The sequence below is a fragment of the Fukomys damarensis genome, unplaced genomic scaffold (assembly GCF_012274545.1).
Source record: "Fukomys damarensis isolate Sample0158 unplaced genomic scaffold, DMR_v1.0_HiC HiC_scaffold_1, whole genome shotgun sequence".
Classification (NCBI taxonomy): Eukaryota; Metazoa; Chordata; class Mammalia; order Rodentia; family Bathyergidae; genus Fukomys; species Fukomys damarensis.
In genome coordinates, this window is record NW_022900913.1 from 48,367,964 (window position 1) to 48,384,088 (window position 16,125).

At 36.6% G+C, this 16,125-nt stretch overlaps 1 long non-coding RNA gene across 4 annotated transcripts in view; it reads right to left on the reverse strand.

Moving 5' to 3' along the window:
• The window catches only part of LOC104871364, a 90,966-nt gene extending 77,492 nt beyond the window's left edge, over positions 1 to 13,474 (reverse strand). For 2 of the 4 annotated variants that reach the window (XR_782855.1, XR_002025793.1), the window contains exons 1-4: positions 13,337 to 13,474; positions 10,597 to 10,734; positions 7,460 to 7,563; positions 6,328 to 6,423 (exon numbers count right to left, since the gene is read on the reverse strand). This is a non-coding gene — a long non-coding RNA (uncharacterized LOC104871364). The remainder of the gene's footprint in view (positions 1 to 6,327; positions 6,424 to 7,459; positions 7,564 to 10,596; positions 10,735 to 13,336) is intronic. The other 2 variants (XR_782856.1, XR_782857.1) reach the window with 2 other exon arrangements.
• Between the last annotated feature and the right edge of the window lie 2,651 nt (positions 13,475 to 16,125).

Here is a 16,125-nt window from a genome sequence, read left to right on the forward strand (position 1 = left end):
ACTAACACCCAAAGTTAAGGGGAAAGGTTTTAGTCCATAATCAGCAGGCTCCAAGGCAGGGTGGCAGGGGGCAGCAGTTCATGGTGACGGAAGACAGCAAAAACAGCAAGAGATCTTAACAGTGTCTTTCTGCCTCTTTTGTTCCATCCAGACTACTGAAATTAGTGCAGTGCCAAACCAGACACTCACGTATAGTGGTTTAGTAATCAAATATTCTTAATCCCAACATCACACATTCCAGATTAAGCCACCTCTGAAAAAGACTGCAGGAAGAATTGGGGGAAACATCTAGACATTAGCCACAACAATATTAATGCCTTAATTGTATGTTCATGTAATGTTTTACATAGCTGTAATGTTTATAGTCAGTTCCCCAAATTCCTGAAAGTTTTGTAATTGGTTATGGTGAGCTAGTACATCTGGTTCTTCTACATTACTTCTCCTGGCACTTTGCCCAGTGGAATTATATTATTTTCTGTTCTTCTTGCCATAGAATTGAGACACAGGATCTGTTTTTATTCATTCCACAGCCACTTCATTGATGTCCATTTGGGTCTGACACTGTACTGCCATTCTTTCAACTTCCTTCCTTCTTATCTTCATGTTGGCTGTGGTAGAGGTTTTATAGTATGGAAATTGATAAATACTACATACCAAGGCTTGGTTATTTTTTTGTCAATATCTAGACAAATTATTGCCAACCTAATGCCTGTTTGTTTATTTATTTATTTTGTGGTACCAGGGATCAAACTCAGGACCTTGCACTTGTGAAGCAGGCAGTGGAACCACGGAGCTAAATCCCCAGCCCAACTAATGCCTGTTTTAAAAACAAAGTTTTATTGGAATACACCAAGTACTCAACCATTTGTCTATAGCTTCAAAACAGCAAGGTTGAGTTGTTCCAACCGAGATCATATGATTTTTTAAGCTTAAATTATTTACTGTCCAGCCCTTTAAGAAAAAATAAAGTGATGCCTCTTGGTTCAGACTTAGGGAAATTATGACAAAAAATATAAATATTGCAGATTGATTTAAAAGCGTGTCAAGTCTATCACCCTTTCCATATAAGCAATGCAAAGAAAAATTGTGAAAATTTCTTTCTTGGTATTTAGAACTACTACCCAGTTTAGCAAAATCATTTATGCCACTGAAAAATTAGTATGATTTTGCCGCATGCTTTTGTTTCACTTTTCTCTTATCTATTAATCTAAATGAAAATATTAACTAACATTCAAATTGTTTAAGTGTTGGAGTCACATTAATTTGCAAATATTGACTGAGTATGAGTACAAAAATTCAGTAAATATCAATGCAAACTGATTAGCAATACTGAATTACAGTAAAGTTATGTATTATTACTTATAAACTATGTGCTACACATTATCTGTAACAATAAAATGTACTTTTAAAATGTGCTTATATAAAAATATGTGTTTTTATAACAGAGCCAGTGATTAAACATTTACCAACATACCACTAAGTAATAAGACATTAAAGATTCAGGAAATTAATCTATAATACAACAGGGTTGCTAGAGGGTACCAAGATTTTATTACTGCAGAAGGTCAATAGCACAAGCAGGAAGCTTGGTAATAATCATTGAACAGTATGGATACAAAGATATAGAAGCATATATGGTCAAAATAGAACTTTGATGTCTGGAAGTGATTATCACTGAATTGGGAGACATGGATGGCTTTGACTATTCCTCAACCTCCAAAGACAATTCTGGCATAGATATTTTGGTGTCAATGGAGGTTATGTCCTTAGGATATCGATATCATTATGATACCAGTAGTGCACCTGTACCAGCAGGCAATCTGTGCTCAGGCATTCCAAACCAAAAATGGGTAAATGATGGACATGGTAGCCATGTAGTTCTGTGGAGGGGCAGTGCAAGAAACCCTCAGTGCTTGCTGAAAGCGAAGAAGCCCCTGTACCTGATACACAGAAAGTGTCCCAGTCCACTACTCAGCTTTGTGTAGGAACCCTAGGTGTTAGCTATTACCATCTCTCCCAACCTACTTCACACGTTCCAAATTCTCCATATTCCAAATCTTTGTCTACACAGGATTGCTGCCACCCTATACCTTCTATCTCCTAAGGTATTCTTGTGTCTAAATGATAAAATAACAGGGATGACATGGCAAGACACAGGGATGAAAGGCACAAGTTAATTCAAACCAATCTAGCCAGTGGAAGGATTTAATACCTTTGCCTGAAAATAAAATGGAAGAACCTTTTGAACTAAAATTTATCTTCCTTTAGTTAATAGTGGAAAGTTAGTGTACATTTTGGGAATCATTAAGATTTAGATGAATAGAAATTAGATGACACATATGATGCTTTTCTAATATATCCAAAAATAATGTAGTTTTGGTTTTTTTCAGTATTGATTGAGAATTATATGATAGATTTATTGACATTTTAAAGCAAAAGGGGCATAGCAGCCCATACACTCAGATAATCCCAAGTTTATGAAATTATTGTACATCTTCAGCCTTTACAGCCTAGTAAAAGCCTTACTACCTTTCATACTCTGAGTATGAATATGTCTATTTTTCTGTGAGCTTCAGGGTATAAGCTTACGGAGAGGATATAATGTTTTAATCACAATATCTGACCTTCCCCATATCTACCACAACTGTCATGTCATTTGTTATTTCTAGCTGCTGTTAGGGAAAGTTTCCTAAGTGTGTTGTTTAATTATCGTAACAAGATGAAAAAAGGTCTTTCTCAAAGAAGGGGAAAAATTAGCAAAAATACAAAAGCACATGACAGGCACAAGTTATTAAAATGTAAATTTAGATGATAATCACACAGACCTCTAGAGAGACCTTCAATAAGATAATCAAGGAAAAAAAGAAAAATTATCAATTTTAAAGACACATATTTCAATGTTGATAAAAGATAATTGCTACAGGGGAATAAATAAAAATTTGGAAAATTTATCAAAGTTTCATAACACAGGGGACTTAAAACTATTCCCCTATCATAGCTATATACTTTGGAAGGGGTTAGAAAAATTAATTGAGGTCCTTCATCATCAGATGGAAATTTTCTTTCCAAGAACTAAATCATTCCTTTTCAGCCTTTTCAGCCTTTTTCAGCCTTTTCAGCCTTCACATTCAGCTATGTTTGTTAGAAAGGTAGGTTTGTTAGAAATGCAGGTATGTTTGTTAGAAAAGGATTAAATTAATGATAAATGCTTTGACCTGTGAAACAAAACCCTGGTACTCAGATATCAAGGTGTGTCTCTTTAAGGTGACTTTAATAACATTTGTTTTGTTTTGTGACAAAAATTGGATTTGTTGATTAGTCTGACAGTATCAGAATAAGTCACTGTTCTGAGAAGAGGCAAAAGGTATGCATGTTATCTAATCTCTCAAAGACAGCAGCAGTAGGTAGAGAAATAAGTGAAATGTTCTTTTGTTTATCCTCTATGCCTTCCAGGTTTAAATAAAGTCAAAGGGCATGAATATGATCAAAATACATTATACACATTGAAAACAGGAAAACAGGGGGAAGGGTAGAGGAAATGGGTGGGTTAATGAAAATATGTGCATGTACAACTGCCAAAATGAAAACCATCAATCTGTATAATGCAAAATGTATTAATAAAAATGTGGAAAAATTTTTAAATAGTTATCACTGTTCATACATCTTCAAGTGACCAGAACTGATGGTAGTTTTTCAACAGGAAAAGAGCTGGGGACAGAAATAAGTGCACCTACCCTACCTGCCCACTATGTAGTCAGTCCGCCTTTGTACCCTGGCTAGCTGAATTTCTTTCTAAATTCCTTAAGAAAGAGGACAAATCAAACACAGAAATAGAAATCCAGCCTACTTAACGTCAAGGCTGAAACTCCAAAGAGAGGTACATTTGTGCACAGAACACAGCTAAGAAGACAGATTTCATTTCATCCTTAAAACCCCTGAGAGCTGGGCATGGTGGCACATGCCTATAATCCCAGCACTTGAAAGGCTGAGGCAGGAGGATTGTTGTGAGTTTGAGACCAGCTTGGGCTATGTAGTGAGTTGCAGGTCAGTCTCAACTACATAGTGAGACCCTGACTCAAAAAAAACCAAGAAAAAAAAATGAGAGACCCCTGAACCTAAACCTATCTTCTCAGAGATACCTGCTCCCCTTCATCATGAGATGGCAAAGGTACAGATTCAAGAATTATCCATAAAGCAGTCTTTTAGGTAGCCTTGGAAGCCTTAGGTACTGTGCAGGCCTTGCAGAACAAGTGGACTACGGCAGCCATGTCAAGCTGAAACCACATGGCTCTACAAGTACAATTCCTTCGTGTACCTTCAGCAGGTTGTCATCCCTAGAAGGCCCTGGCCGTGCCCCTGTGGGAAAAATCCTTCTATGAACCCTCTGCACAGGTGTCATATTTAATATCTTGTCTATACTACTCTCCAGTGTAGCCATCTGTCAGTTCTCAATAGAAAAGAAAGAATGCATTTGAAAAAGAAATGTTTTAATGAAAATATTTTCACTCAATCATCAGCGGCATAATTTCCAGAAAGGTCTTCGTACAGAAAGAACCCACATGGACAGACCAATGTTCATATACCAGTGTCTGAACTCTGTTTCAGGTTTTTATTTTTAAAGGTTTAAAAAAAACACCCAGAAGACCCCATTTTCCTACAGTAATCTGTTTGTAGAACTTACTATGAGAAAAATAACATTATCCAGTGGTGCTGAATCAAACCTCAACAACCCAGACTATCTTCATTCTCAATAGAACACCTGAGATACTAAGAGTTAACTGTACATATACACATTTTTCAGTAGGGACTGGGTAGCCAATACATATTTATTTTGTTTTCTTTCAAAGATAACATAGTCTCAAAGACTTGGCATCTACCCACTGAGTGCGTGGGATGAATACTCATGACAGCTTACATATGGCACTCTATTAGGCTCGCATTTCAAAAATGCAGTACTGCATTTATCTTCCTTGGAGGTACATTTTAAATTTCTGCATAAGAAATAGAATGGATAGCTCCAACATTTCCCTCCAAAATAACGATCTCAGATGTGGCTTTAATAAATAACTGATAAGGTCTGACACCTGCACAGCATTCAGTATTTCCTGAGAAACAAGCCAGCCACAGAAGCCATGAAAGACGGTCTCTTCATCATTCTAGCACAATAGTGGAGTATTAGGTGCTGATTTAAGAGATATCCTCTTATCAGTCAGTAAATAAGGATAATTTTATAGGACGAATATTTTGATCCATAAAGTGAATCTGGCTTGAGCTGAGGTAGCAGACTCAGCAGAAAGACCTCTGAAAGAAGCAAGGTATGCTTTGCATCTTACTTCTAAGCTGTCTGTCCCTCTACTATGTTTGTTGTCAACTTACAGAAGATTGATTCCATCAGCATAGGAAATTCCAGAACCAAATATCGTGACTGTGCCTGTGATTCACCTTCCACTAACAATTCTCTCATCTAAGTTGACAGTGAAATGTGTTTAAGGCATCCTTAAAAAAACACAATTAGAACACTTGGTGTAGTAGTGGTCTTAACACCACAAATAAACAAGTTCTGTCGTGAGTAACCTTGTCTAGGGTAGGCCATTCCACTCATTTTGTCAAAGCCTAGTTGAGGTGTTACGGTGAATGTAGATGTGAATATAGTTGTGAATGTGATTAATAGTCATAATCAGTTGACTTTAAGAAAATTATATTCCACAATATGAGTGGACCTTATCGAATGGTTCAAGGCCTTACGAGCAAGACTGAGATACCTCAAAGGATCAGCAATTCCACTTCAAGCTTATAACATAAAAATATTGCCTTGGTTCTCAGAGTACTGACCTATCTTCAGGCTCATGAATGCAACACCATCTCTTCCTGAATTTCCACTTCTATGCAGCTCTACAAATTTCAACCAGGTAAGTAGCAGGCAGATAGATGAAATATGACAGATAAATAGATAGATAATAGACAGATAGCCCATTCCTTCTCTTTATCTGAAGAACCCTGGTTAGTACACATGAAATTATACCAATTCCTGATTTGTTAAATAGACCTTTTGTAATAGGATGGATTTTACTGGAGCATTATAAAGTACAACCCTACTTTTCATAAATCAGAAAAGAAATTTAGAGATTTTAGGTAGCTTTCTCAAGGATATTTCATTTAGAACATGGATCTAAGTTATTTAAGCTTGTGCTCTCTATAACATTACATCTCCCTGAAAGTCTGTCATCTATGTTCTCAATGGACCAGCTTAATTGCTTAAAACGAGTCATGGAAATATTAGGCTTATAGAGATGTGAATACAACAAAATCCTTGGTGATTAGGAATACCTGGTGATTGTAATACGTAGCGCAGGATGGTAAGAATCAGTATAGATAGCTGAATCATTCAAACTCTGCAAGCCAAATTTACTCCAGGTAGCTGTACTAAACAAATGACAGTATGTTTTTTGTAATTATGCTTATTTTAAACTTAAAATCAGACATCATCAGTACTAAATATTTTTGATTCTATGCATTTATAATTAAAGCACATTTGCAACTTCCAAAAAAACTGGCCATTGAAAGTTAATATTCTGAAATTAATATAAATTAATATATCTGAAATTAATGTAAATTAATATAATGATTGATTTATATATCTTAATAGTAAGATAATACCAATATTATCAACTATGTATTTGCAAGACAAATTTTATGATTTAAAAGAGACTCTCATAAGAGTTTAAAGGTTAGTTGGAATAAAGTTCTCTCTATGTTCCCTTTCTCTGAAATACTTCTAGCACAACATGACCATTTCTAGAAGCTGAGGGCATTATCCTAAAAGAGATGTCACTTTTTGGCTGTGTGACTTTGTGGATAGTTATTCAATTTCTATTTTTCTCTTCTATAAAAATTGTGATAAAAATAGTCCCTATTTCAAGAGGTCATAGTGAAAATTAAATAAGATAATCCAAATCATTGACCTCAATGTCTGACACAGAAAATCACCATAAATGTGGTCTGTTTTTGTTTCAATAATAGCAGACATTTATTCAGCACCTTAAATGCACTAGGCAATGTTATAATCAACTTACATATATTTATCACCTCAATCCTTATAACTTTCTGAGCTAATAACATTATCATTCCCATTTCACTGAAGTACAGACAGATTAAATAAATCCCCAAGATCATACAAACAGTGGAGAGGGAAGTCTATCAGTCTGGTGTCAGAATGCCACATTCTTCTCACTTCATGGTATTAGTCACATTTAACTTGTGCTATTTATTTTCCAAACACCCACACCATACATTAATGATCCTTGTGCAAGAGCAATTTATCTTTACTCACAATTTATGTTATTTCAGCTCCAGGATAGGGAAACTACTATAAAGCAAACCACAATGCCTACTGTGCCAATAACACCCAAAGAAAAATTAGAATACATGGTGACAATAGACAAAATACAAGAAGGCATACCTGTGGCAGAAAATCCAGAAGACAAATCACTCAGTCTAGAGGGAAGTAACTAGATTATTCCTGGAGACAGAGCCTTCAATGTCAGCACAGCCTGGCCCTGTTTCCTGTCATAAGCAAAATGGCAAAAGATTTAACTAAAGAAGTGTCAAACTGTCATAGGGAGTTAGGATGACTGATTATATTTTCCTCTCTATTTGGAAGCCATGAAAATAAGGGTCACTGATTACGTTTAAGGGGAGATATTTTTTAGGAAACAATTAGCCTCAGATTCTGACTTTGAACCAAGTATTTTTTTCTCTACTTCACAAGATTGTATTCTGTTTTTAGACTTAGCACCTATGTGAACTGCGGACTTCAGTTTTATTGTCTGTATAATGGATACCTTGACTTTTATGAGATTATTTTAAAGATTTAATTTTTAACAGAATATATTATTTTGTAAATGCCTAAGTGCTCTACAATTGTGTGGAGTGATGCAATTAGAGTGGGTGCTTAGGAGATGCAAAATTAAATTGTATAAGAGATTTTACAGATTACAATACTCTAAACCACCCTCCTCCTATATTTCTACAGATGCAAATAATAAAGCTCATAGAGGCCAGGATACAAAGTTAATGGCAGAGTTAGTATTTGAATGTGTCCCATTTATTCAAGTATTTAAAAATGTTAATTTCTATTTCCTTCTGAGATACTGAAAGAAAGCAACCTAAAATTTAATGGTTTCTGTATAATTAGCTATAATGGTGAAATGCCCTTGCCCTTTAATAAAAAAAAAACAAACTATACATCCTTAATATGACTGATATTCCACATCAAAGAACCTCTTAAATAAAAAGTATAAGTAAAATGGTACATAGGAAATCCAAGTAGAGAGAGCAATGGGTGAATTTAGGCAAACAGGACAGTGCAGGACAGCAAGGCATTGTATCAGGTACTGGTTTGTTGAAATCCCTTCAATACAATTGAAGAGATGGAGATAGGAAGCTAATACTACAAAGTTAAGGAAGTAAATGTATGATTGCAGCATCTCTAAGTAACAAAGATAAAAAAAAATCATGAAAAAGAAATAAAGACGAGCCAGCATAACTCCAACTAAAATTCAAAGATGGCATCATGATGAGGAAAAGATACCAATGCAAAGATAATATTTAAAATTTGGGACAGAAATGCAACCAGTAATTTTACTGCTCATCTCAAAAAATATTTCAGAATTTGCTGCTAGAGCTAAGATACTTTAACAAGTGTCATTAAATGATAAAGAAACTATGAACATTATATTATTCATTCCTCATAGCAATAAATGAAAAAGAAATAATAAGCAATTAATACTTAGTGCCCCAATAAGTAAACAACACAGCAGTGTGAAGCAAAAATGGTATGTAACCTTTGCTGATAATTTTTAGGACAGCAACGAAAAGAGCAACTGCAGTTGAGATCAAAACAATCTCCTGCAAATGCCACCAAACTTGTATTCTACAAACTTACATGAAAATTACATAAAAATGAATGTTTAAGGGAATAGATGTAAAATATGAAAGTTGACTGAAGTTTTTCACTCCTGATTATAAATTATGGGCAGGAATATATAAACTGGTTATAGGTCCTTGAGTATCAAGGGATGATGATTAAAATTGTATCATTTTCCCTATGTCTTCCCTAGTATATACTTCCTTGTAACTACCAAAACAGAATATAAACCATGTTCATTAAAATAATAGCAACAAATACAAAACATCCGCAAAGTGGAATAAAGTACTGATAAGAGAGATGAAGTCTTTGGAAGAACTCTTTCAAAAAATATTCCCTATCCAAATGGCAGAAATAAGAGTAAGCCTACTCCTACATGAAACACCTGGACTTTTCTACTGGTCTATAGTCAATGTTAATTCAGTCTCTTATGGTCTCCATTCTGTGACAAGCACTATGTGGGAAAAATGTCCTAGTAGTACTGCCTTACTAAGCTTATAACTGCATGGGAGGATCATGACTTACACCATAAAACAATGAACAATGCAAGATACAATAGTAAAAATGTGAAGATATACTTTAAAGAATAGTGTGCAGTTTCCAGGAAGATGAAAATCAGCAAAGGCTGTAGATGTCACAGTCTTTTATATAGGTCAGGAACATAAAGATAAAAAAGTAAATGAGCATAAGCTAAAATATATTTTTCTCTTATCCTTAATTGAACAATATTCTGTGTAAACCAATAGTACTAGCAATGTACAGTACTAGATGTTCATGTGACTAGGCAACAATGTTCTAAGAGAAGACAGCTAGGAATTAGGAATACTCAAGTATTTTGTACTATATGTTAAGCAATATGGTGTCACTTGAAAGTGTACTTAGATTCTTTAAAATGTGTATCTTAAATTCCAGAATAACAAACATTTTTAAAAATAACTGATATGTGAAGAGAACAAAACTGCTGTTATTCAGTATGTTCAATTAAAAGCTGATAAGGTATAAAAAGATGAAGAAAACAATAACAGGGCAAGTACAAAAAACTACTACTGATCAGCAGATATATGACCTTTCTGGAGTTTTAGACATTACTTTCAGATGAGTTAGAGTTATGATGGTTTCTTTGGTTCATTTTCAAATTCTGGTATTTAGAAGACTTTGCTCAGAAATTCCAGTTCCCATACTATAAGCTTTCTTTCTGCCTACCATGTTTTACTTCTTTAGAGAGAAGAGCCTTCCATAGCATAAACCCATAACCAACAATTCCATCAATGCATTTGGGAAAGGATAAAGATAAGTAGACTTCTACATATGGATGTTTAATTATGCCCCTTTTCCTTTTGCATCTATTGCCTCCATGCTCCAGCTCCTGGACTTAATATAGTTAATTGAATTAATGTCACAGAAAACTGGGCTTAAGAATGTGTTAAAATTGGTCCTTATATACAAGTTATATTTTACTATGCTAACACAAGATATCTTTTCACAAAAAATACAAGATACCATGAGGCTTCTCTTGTCAATTCCAATTTTATTACAGAGTATGGTTGTGATAGCAGTATTTCCAGAGCAACATTATGTCAGGTTATGAGACGACTTTGACTCCTCAAATGTACAAGTCCTAAAATTCCAGCCAGATAAACACTGATAATTTAGGAAGTGATATTACTTACACCTCACAGTCAGGTTCCAGGTATGAATTCTTCACTATGTGTACAGGAATATTCTGTTGTGTATCTCCGTTTTGTTGCTTCTGTGATGATGAACAGTCACGAAGAAGTGGCAGTCATGAACCTCCACTCTTGCAAATCCTGCAAAAACCAAGCATGGATTCCAGCCAGTGCTGTCTCATAGGCCCTGCAGCACCTTTCCCATGCATACTGTAGGCTTTGATTATCTCTTCTTTCTCCTTCATTTATCATCCTTCCGCCAGCATTTCCATCTTAAGGAATTGTACTGAACTTGACTTGTTTAGGGTTAAATCCCTTCCTCCTCTTTTTTTTTTTTTCCTATACATAGAACTTGTCTTTCTGTTGTTCATTAAAACACAACAAAAAATTTCTCAAGTCTTTAGCTGCACTATGGATGTTTAAATTTATTTAAATTGGATGATCTCCAAATAGGAATCTTGTCTGTTTTGCTCACATATCAGCAGAGCCTAAAACAGAGTGAGACATGTAAGGTATTCCCCCAAAGGTGTGTCTGAACCTGATGGCATTCCAACTGACCAAGAGTACCCTCGAATTTTTCCACCTTCATACACTTTCCAATGATTAACTTTTTCCAACCACTTTCCCATCCTCCCTCTTGGCACATCTTGTCATCTGCTCCCCAACCCACAACCATTCTGGTAAATGGGCAGAGGGATATGTGAATGTACCTTGAATAACAAAGCTGGTCACCATTTTAAAATTAACTCAGCATCAATAACTGATAGAGAGGACTTACATATACTTTATACCTTATAGGAAGACTTATGAGGTCTCTCTTGTTAGGCTGGAAGTTGAATTTTAAAGTTTAGTTTAAGGTTGAAAATATTTATGGTAAGTAATGAGTCACTTGCCACAGGGCCATAACCAGAAAGTGATGAAGCTGTGGTTGTCTGCAAGCCTGCTCATGGAACAAGGTTCGGGAGCTCGGACTAGGAGAGCAAGGTGTGGAGTCACCAGGCAGACCAGAGAGGTTTCTGGAATGCATCTGCTTTATTCAGGAAATGCACAGGCTTATATAGCGAACCACGGGGGAGGAACATGGGAGGAACATTTAATGTGTGGCAATATCTTATTGTCCAGACAAGGCGGATTTTTCCTGGGTGAGGTGAAGGAGTCACAGACTAGGGGTGGAGGTGTATAGCCTGTTGGACCCAGCATCTATGCACTTAGGTGAGTTACCTCAGGAGACAGCAGTGTGGCACACCTGGCCCAGCCAGGCTTGAACTTCTCCCACAATTCCCCCTTTCGTCTTTGACTCCAGAGCCTTGGCCAAGAGAACCACATTTTTATGAGTTTGTTTATAGCTTTTAGGGACTAGACATCTGATTTTTAAGATGAAGAGCAGTAAAATAATTTTAAGCAGGGTCAACATATAGGGTAATGACAATATCAATCCTTTAGCAAAGGAACTTAGGTTTCTCCACCCAGCTTGAATGCCAGACCAAATTATCTCTTGTATATTAAGAGTAACAACATCAAGAGCTTGTGTATCATTTCACTGAACAATATGAGTCAAGGTTTGTAAATGTTGATTGATGTGGGATCCCAGGTTTTTCATATACAATTTGAGAGATTTTTATAATCATTACAATGTTGACAACGAAAGGGAATAACACAAATATGGGTGAAATTTGCATGACAATGGCTTAGAATTTTAGTCTCTAACCATTGAATTTTTTTCCCAGACAGGATTTATCTGGGTTTGTAAATTTAAAATGGCAGCACGGACATCTTGAAACAGTAGGGTGGCTTGTCCGAAGGCCTGTGTGGTATTTTTTGTCAATTGGTTGGAGGCAATGGCAGAGATTTCCAAATCATGTCTATTGTGGATTTGGGGAGGGAGGAGGGCCAGCCCATATTGAATTCGCAGCGAGGGCTGCATAGAGTAGGTGCAGTGGGGACTTCGGCTGCAGCCCTGCCAGGAGGGGTCCAGGGTCTCCCAGCTGCGCCAGCCCCGAGGGCCTTCAGAGGGAGGGCTCCAGGAACAGCCATGCCAGGCCTCCCCAGACACCTGCCACACTTTCTGGGTCACAGCCACGTTGCAGCATGGAGGCGCCAGAGTGATGAACGCAGATGAGGTGCCTCTCTCGAGGCCATCGCTCCAGATCCTAGGATCTCAAATTCTAGAGGAGCTAAGGTTCTGTAGGTCCCAGGAAGCTTACTGTAAGCGCCCTGGCCGGCCGTCTGGACCTGGACAGTGAGGATGCCCTGGGCGACCTGAACCTCCACCTGCTGCCCCCTACCACCTTCCTGTGCACTGGCTGGCCCACTGCGGCCATCGCTTGCCTCAAACCTGGAGCAGCTGCACCTGCACCTGCCACCGCCCCAGCCGAGACTCTACCCGCCCACCACAGGCCATCAGAAGATCCACGGGACTGGTAAAATGGCGGCGCACAGGGTGAAGGCCACCATTTTGGACCAGAAAAGGTGGGCTTTTCCAGATACATCAACTACAAGTGAGAGACCAGAGGGCGGCGCTGATGCCTTTGGGGAAGAAGAACAGCGGAGGAGACAGCATTCCTGCGCCATCTTTCTTAAGAGGTTTTTGTCCGCCATTTCTAGAGACTTCGGGGGGCCCTACACTCAGCTGAGTTTGGGCTGAAAACACCTCGGATGCCTTTATGGCACAAAGACCCTTTATTAAAGTGGCCTGTGCCGGCCATTCTTGACTTAACAGATTACCCATAATAGAGATCCTTACCTGCAGCTTCAATACTTATCCAGTATATGGGAGTCCCACATTTGAGTGCCAGCTGTTGTCTGTGAGCCCGCTCACAAAGAGAGGTTGGGGAGCTAAGACCAGAAGGAAGTACGACGCTTCTGGAATGCTTCTGCTGCTTTCAGGAAATGCACAGGCTTATATAGGGAACGGGTGGGGGGGAGGAGCATGGGAGGAACATTTAACCTTTGGCGATATCTCATTGGCCAGATATGGCGGAGTAATTTTTTTCTTGAGTGAGGCGAAGGAGTCACGGACTAGGGGCGGAGGTTTATTCTATTAACGCAGCATCTACTCACTGAGGCGAGTTAGGTCAGGAGACAGGAGTGCAGCCACCTGGCCCAGCCAGGCTTGAACTTCTCCCACATGAAGCCTTGATTCTAATTACAATCTTTCAATGCCCAGTACTAATAGTTTATATATACATACACATGTAGCTTACTTATACATATACATTCATATTACATTATATTGTATATGCACATACAGTGGTGCTTCTGTTTATGACCTTAATTTCCCTTATGATGTTGGGGAAGATGGCTGAATTTGTGTTTATGCGGGGAAGATTGCTGTAGTTGTGTTTGCACCCAAAACAGAGTCTGCAAATAGAAGCAAAATTTTGCTGAATCCTTTGGTTTGCGAACAGAATTGTTTGCAAACAGAAGAGTTAATGAATTGAGGTATTATTGTACTATATACTTCATTTTTAAAGTGTTTTATATAAGGGGGAATCTGGGGTTGGAGAAATGGGTCTTCTATAAAAGTTACATCACAGATAGTTTTGGATACAGGTGTTAACAGTAGCAGCTGTAGTCTGTGAAGTAGAGCTGGCAGCTTGGGTGTCAATTGATGCAAATCACCGCAGCTGGTAGGACAGTGATAGCAACATCTCTGTAATGACTAAGCCAAGCTTGAGATAACAAAAAAGGAAAATGGATAATGCAAATTAATCTGAATAGTTATTGATTCACAGGTACCAAGGACTACTTTAAAAAGGAAATTTTTTAAATCTTGCAAATAAGAAAATTTAGTATTTGATTGAAAAAGAAGGGGGAAATCTGTTTTTTCTTGCCACAAAACAAGCTGTTCACTCCAGGAATTCAGTTAATAATCGTTTCCATAAAGATTGTAAATAAACGGAGCTTTGTTTAAAATAGGTGTACAAAGACACATCTCTGAGGTGACTGATTATTTTGGCAAGTGAGAAAGTCTGATACTTCCAGCCTATCATATTTTTATCATAGTTCTTGTCTTATTGCCTAAATAATGTCACTTACCAGAAAACTACACTATAAAATGGTACATTTTCTTCATATTATGAAAGGTAAGCCTGAAACTAATTCAGATTTATATTTTTCATTTGACCCAAAAATGAGATCAACATGAGGTAAGAGTTTGCAGATTGAGCTATAACCTTGCTACTTTTTATTTAGTTAGTTATTTTGAGACAGGGTCTCATTCTAATTCAGGCTATCCTCAAACTCATGACAATGCTCCTGCCTCAGCCTCCCAAGTGCTAGGATTAAAGGCATGCCCTCATGTTTGTTGTTACTACTTATAAAATCGTTTCTGTATTGAAGAAGGAATAAAGTATCCTTTTTAAATAAAAATTATAATTTCTAAACAATTTTCTTTTTCTTTCCCTGAGCACTGGAAATGTTAACACACCTACTATCATATATATTCCTAGTGCCATTATTATATATGTGCCACATATATCTATGACACATGTATTTATGCCCATATATTTAAACTATATATATACTGTATGTGTATATATATATATATATATATATATATACATACACTATATACCATACTATCTACTATATATTTATACTATATATATAGGACAGAAAGCTGAAGAAAAAAATGTTAATGCTTTTATACATCAGATTTTGAAGAATTATACTGATGATCTGAGTTAGTAAATTAATCTGCATAATTATTTTATTTATTAGCTATACATAATAAATCAGAGAGCTAATAACATTCACCTTCCAAGTTTTTTGTTAAGGAAATCAAACTCCAAAACGGTAAAATAGTTTAGGATTTCATAGTATGGGCAAAGCTAACATTCAAGTCCAAGATCTGGTCCCAAGTCACATATTCCAACCAGTCATGTTTTTCTAATTAGAAATGTAGATAGTCTTATTCATAAGAGAAAGGAAATATATAAATTAAATAAACTAATGATCTAACCATTTAAAAAAAAAACGATTTTCTATTTATGCCTTGTGGGAAAATGTAAAATGAATCAATAAGAGTTTCACTATCTCTTTCTTCATTTTCGTACAGGGAGCCAAGCAAATTCATGCATAAATGGAAAAATATGTAAGATTTTATAATTAAGTTTTTCTCTACCAAGAAAACACGTGGACATATTATATACTCCTTATTGATTTCACGTGAATTGAAGTGGGAGGAGGAAGTAAAAAATATAGTGAACTCCATGGTCTTGACAATAATATTTGAAAGAAAGTTTTAAAGAACCATTCCTATGCAGTACACAAAGTATCTCAGGCCTCTAATACTATAGAAGAACCTCTGAGCTTGATTAGAATAAGATGCCTATTTTTGTTCAGGCTTTACACAGGAATACAAGAGAACTACACATTTCCGTTGAAGTTCTCCTGTCCATTGTTAAAATACGGAGGAATAACACTGTTGATTTCTACTCTCTTTGCCAATATAAATGTATTATTGTATAAAAGGATGAAATGAAGCATGAAGATTCATTCAACTTTTTGATTGAATTTTCAGGAATGCTA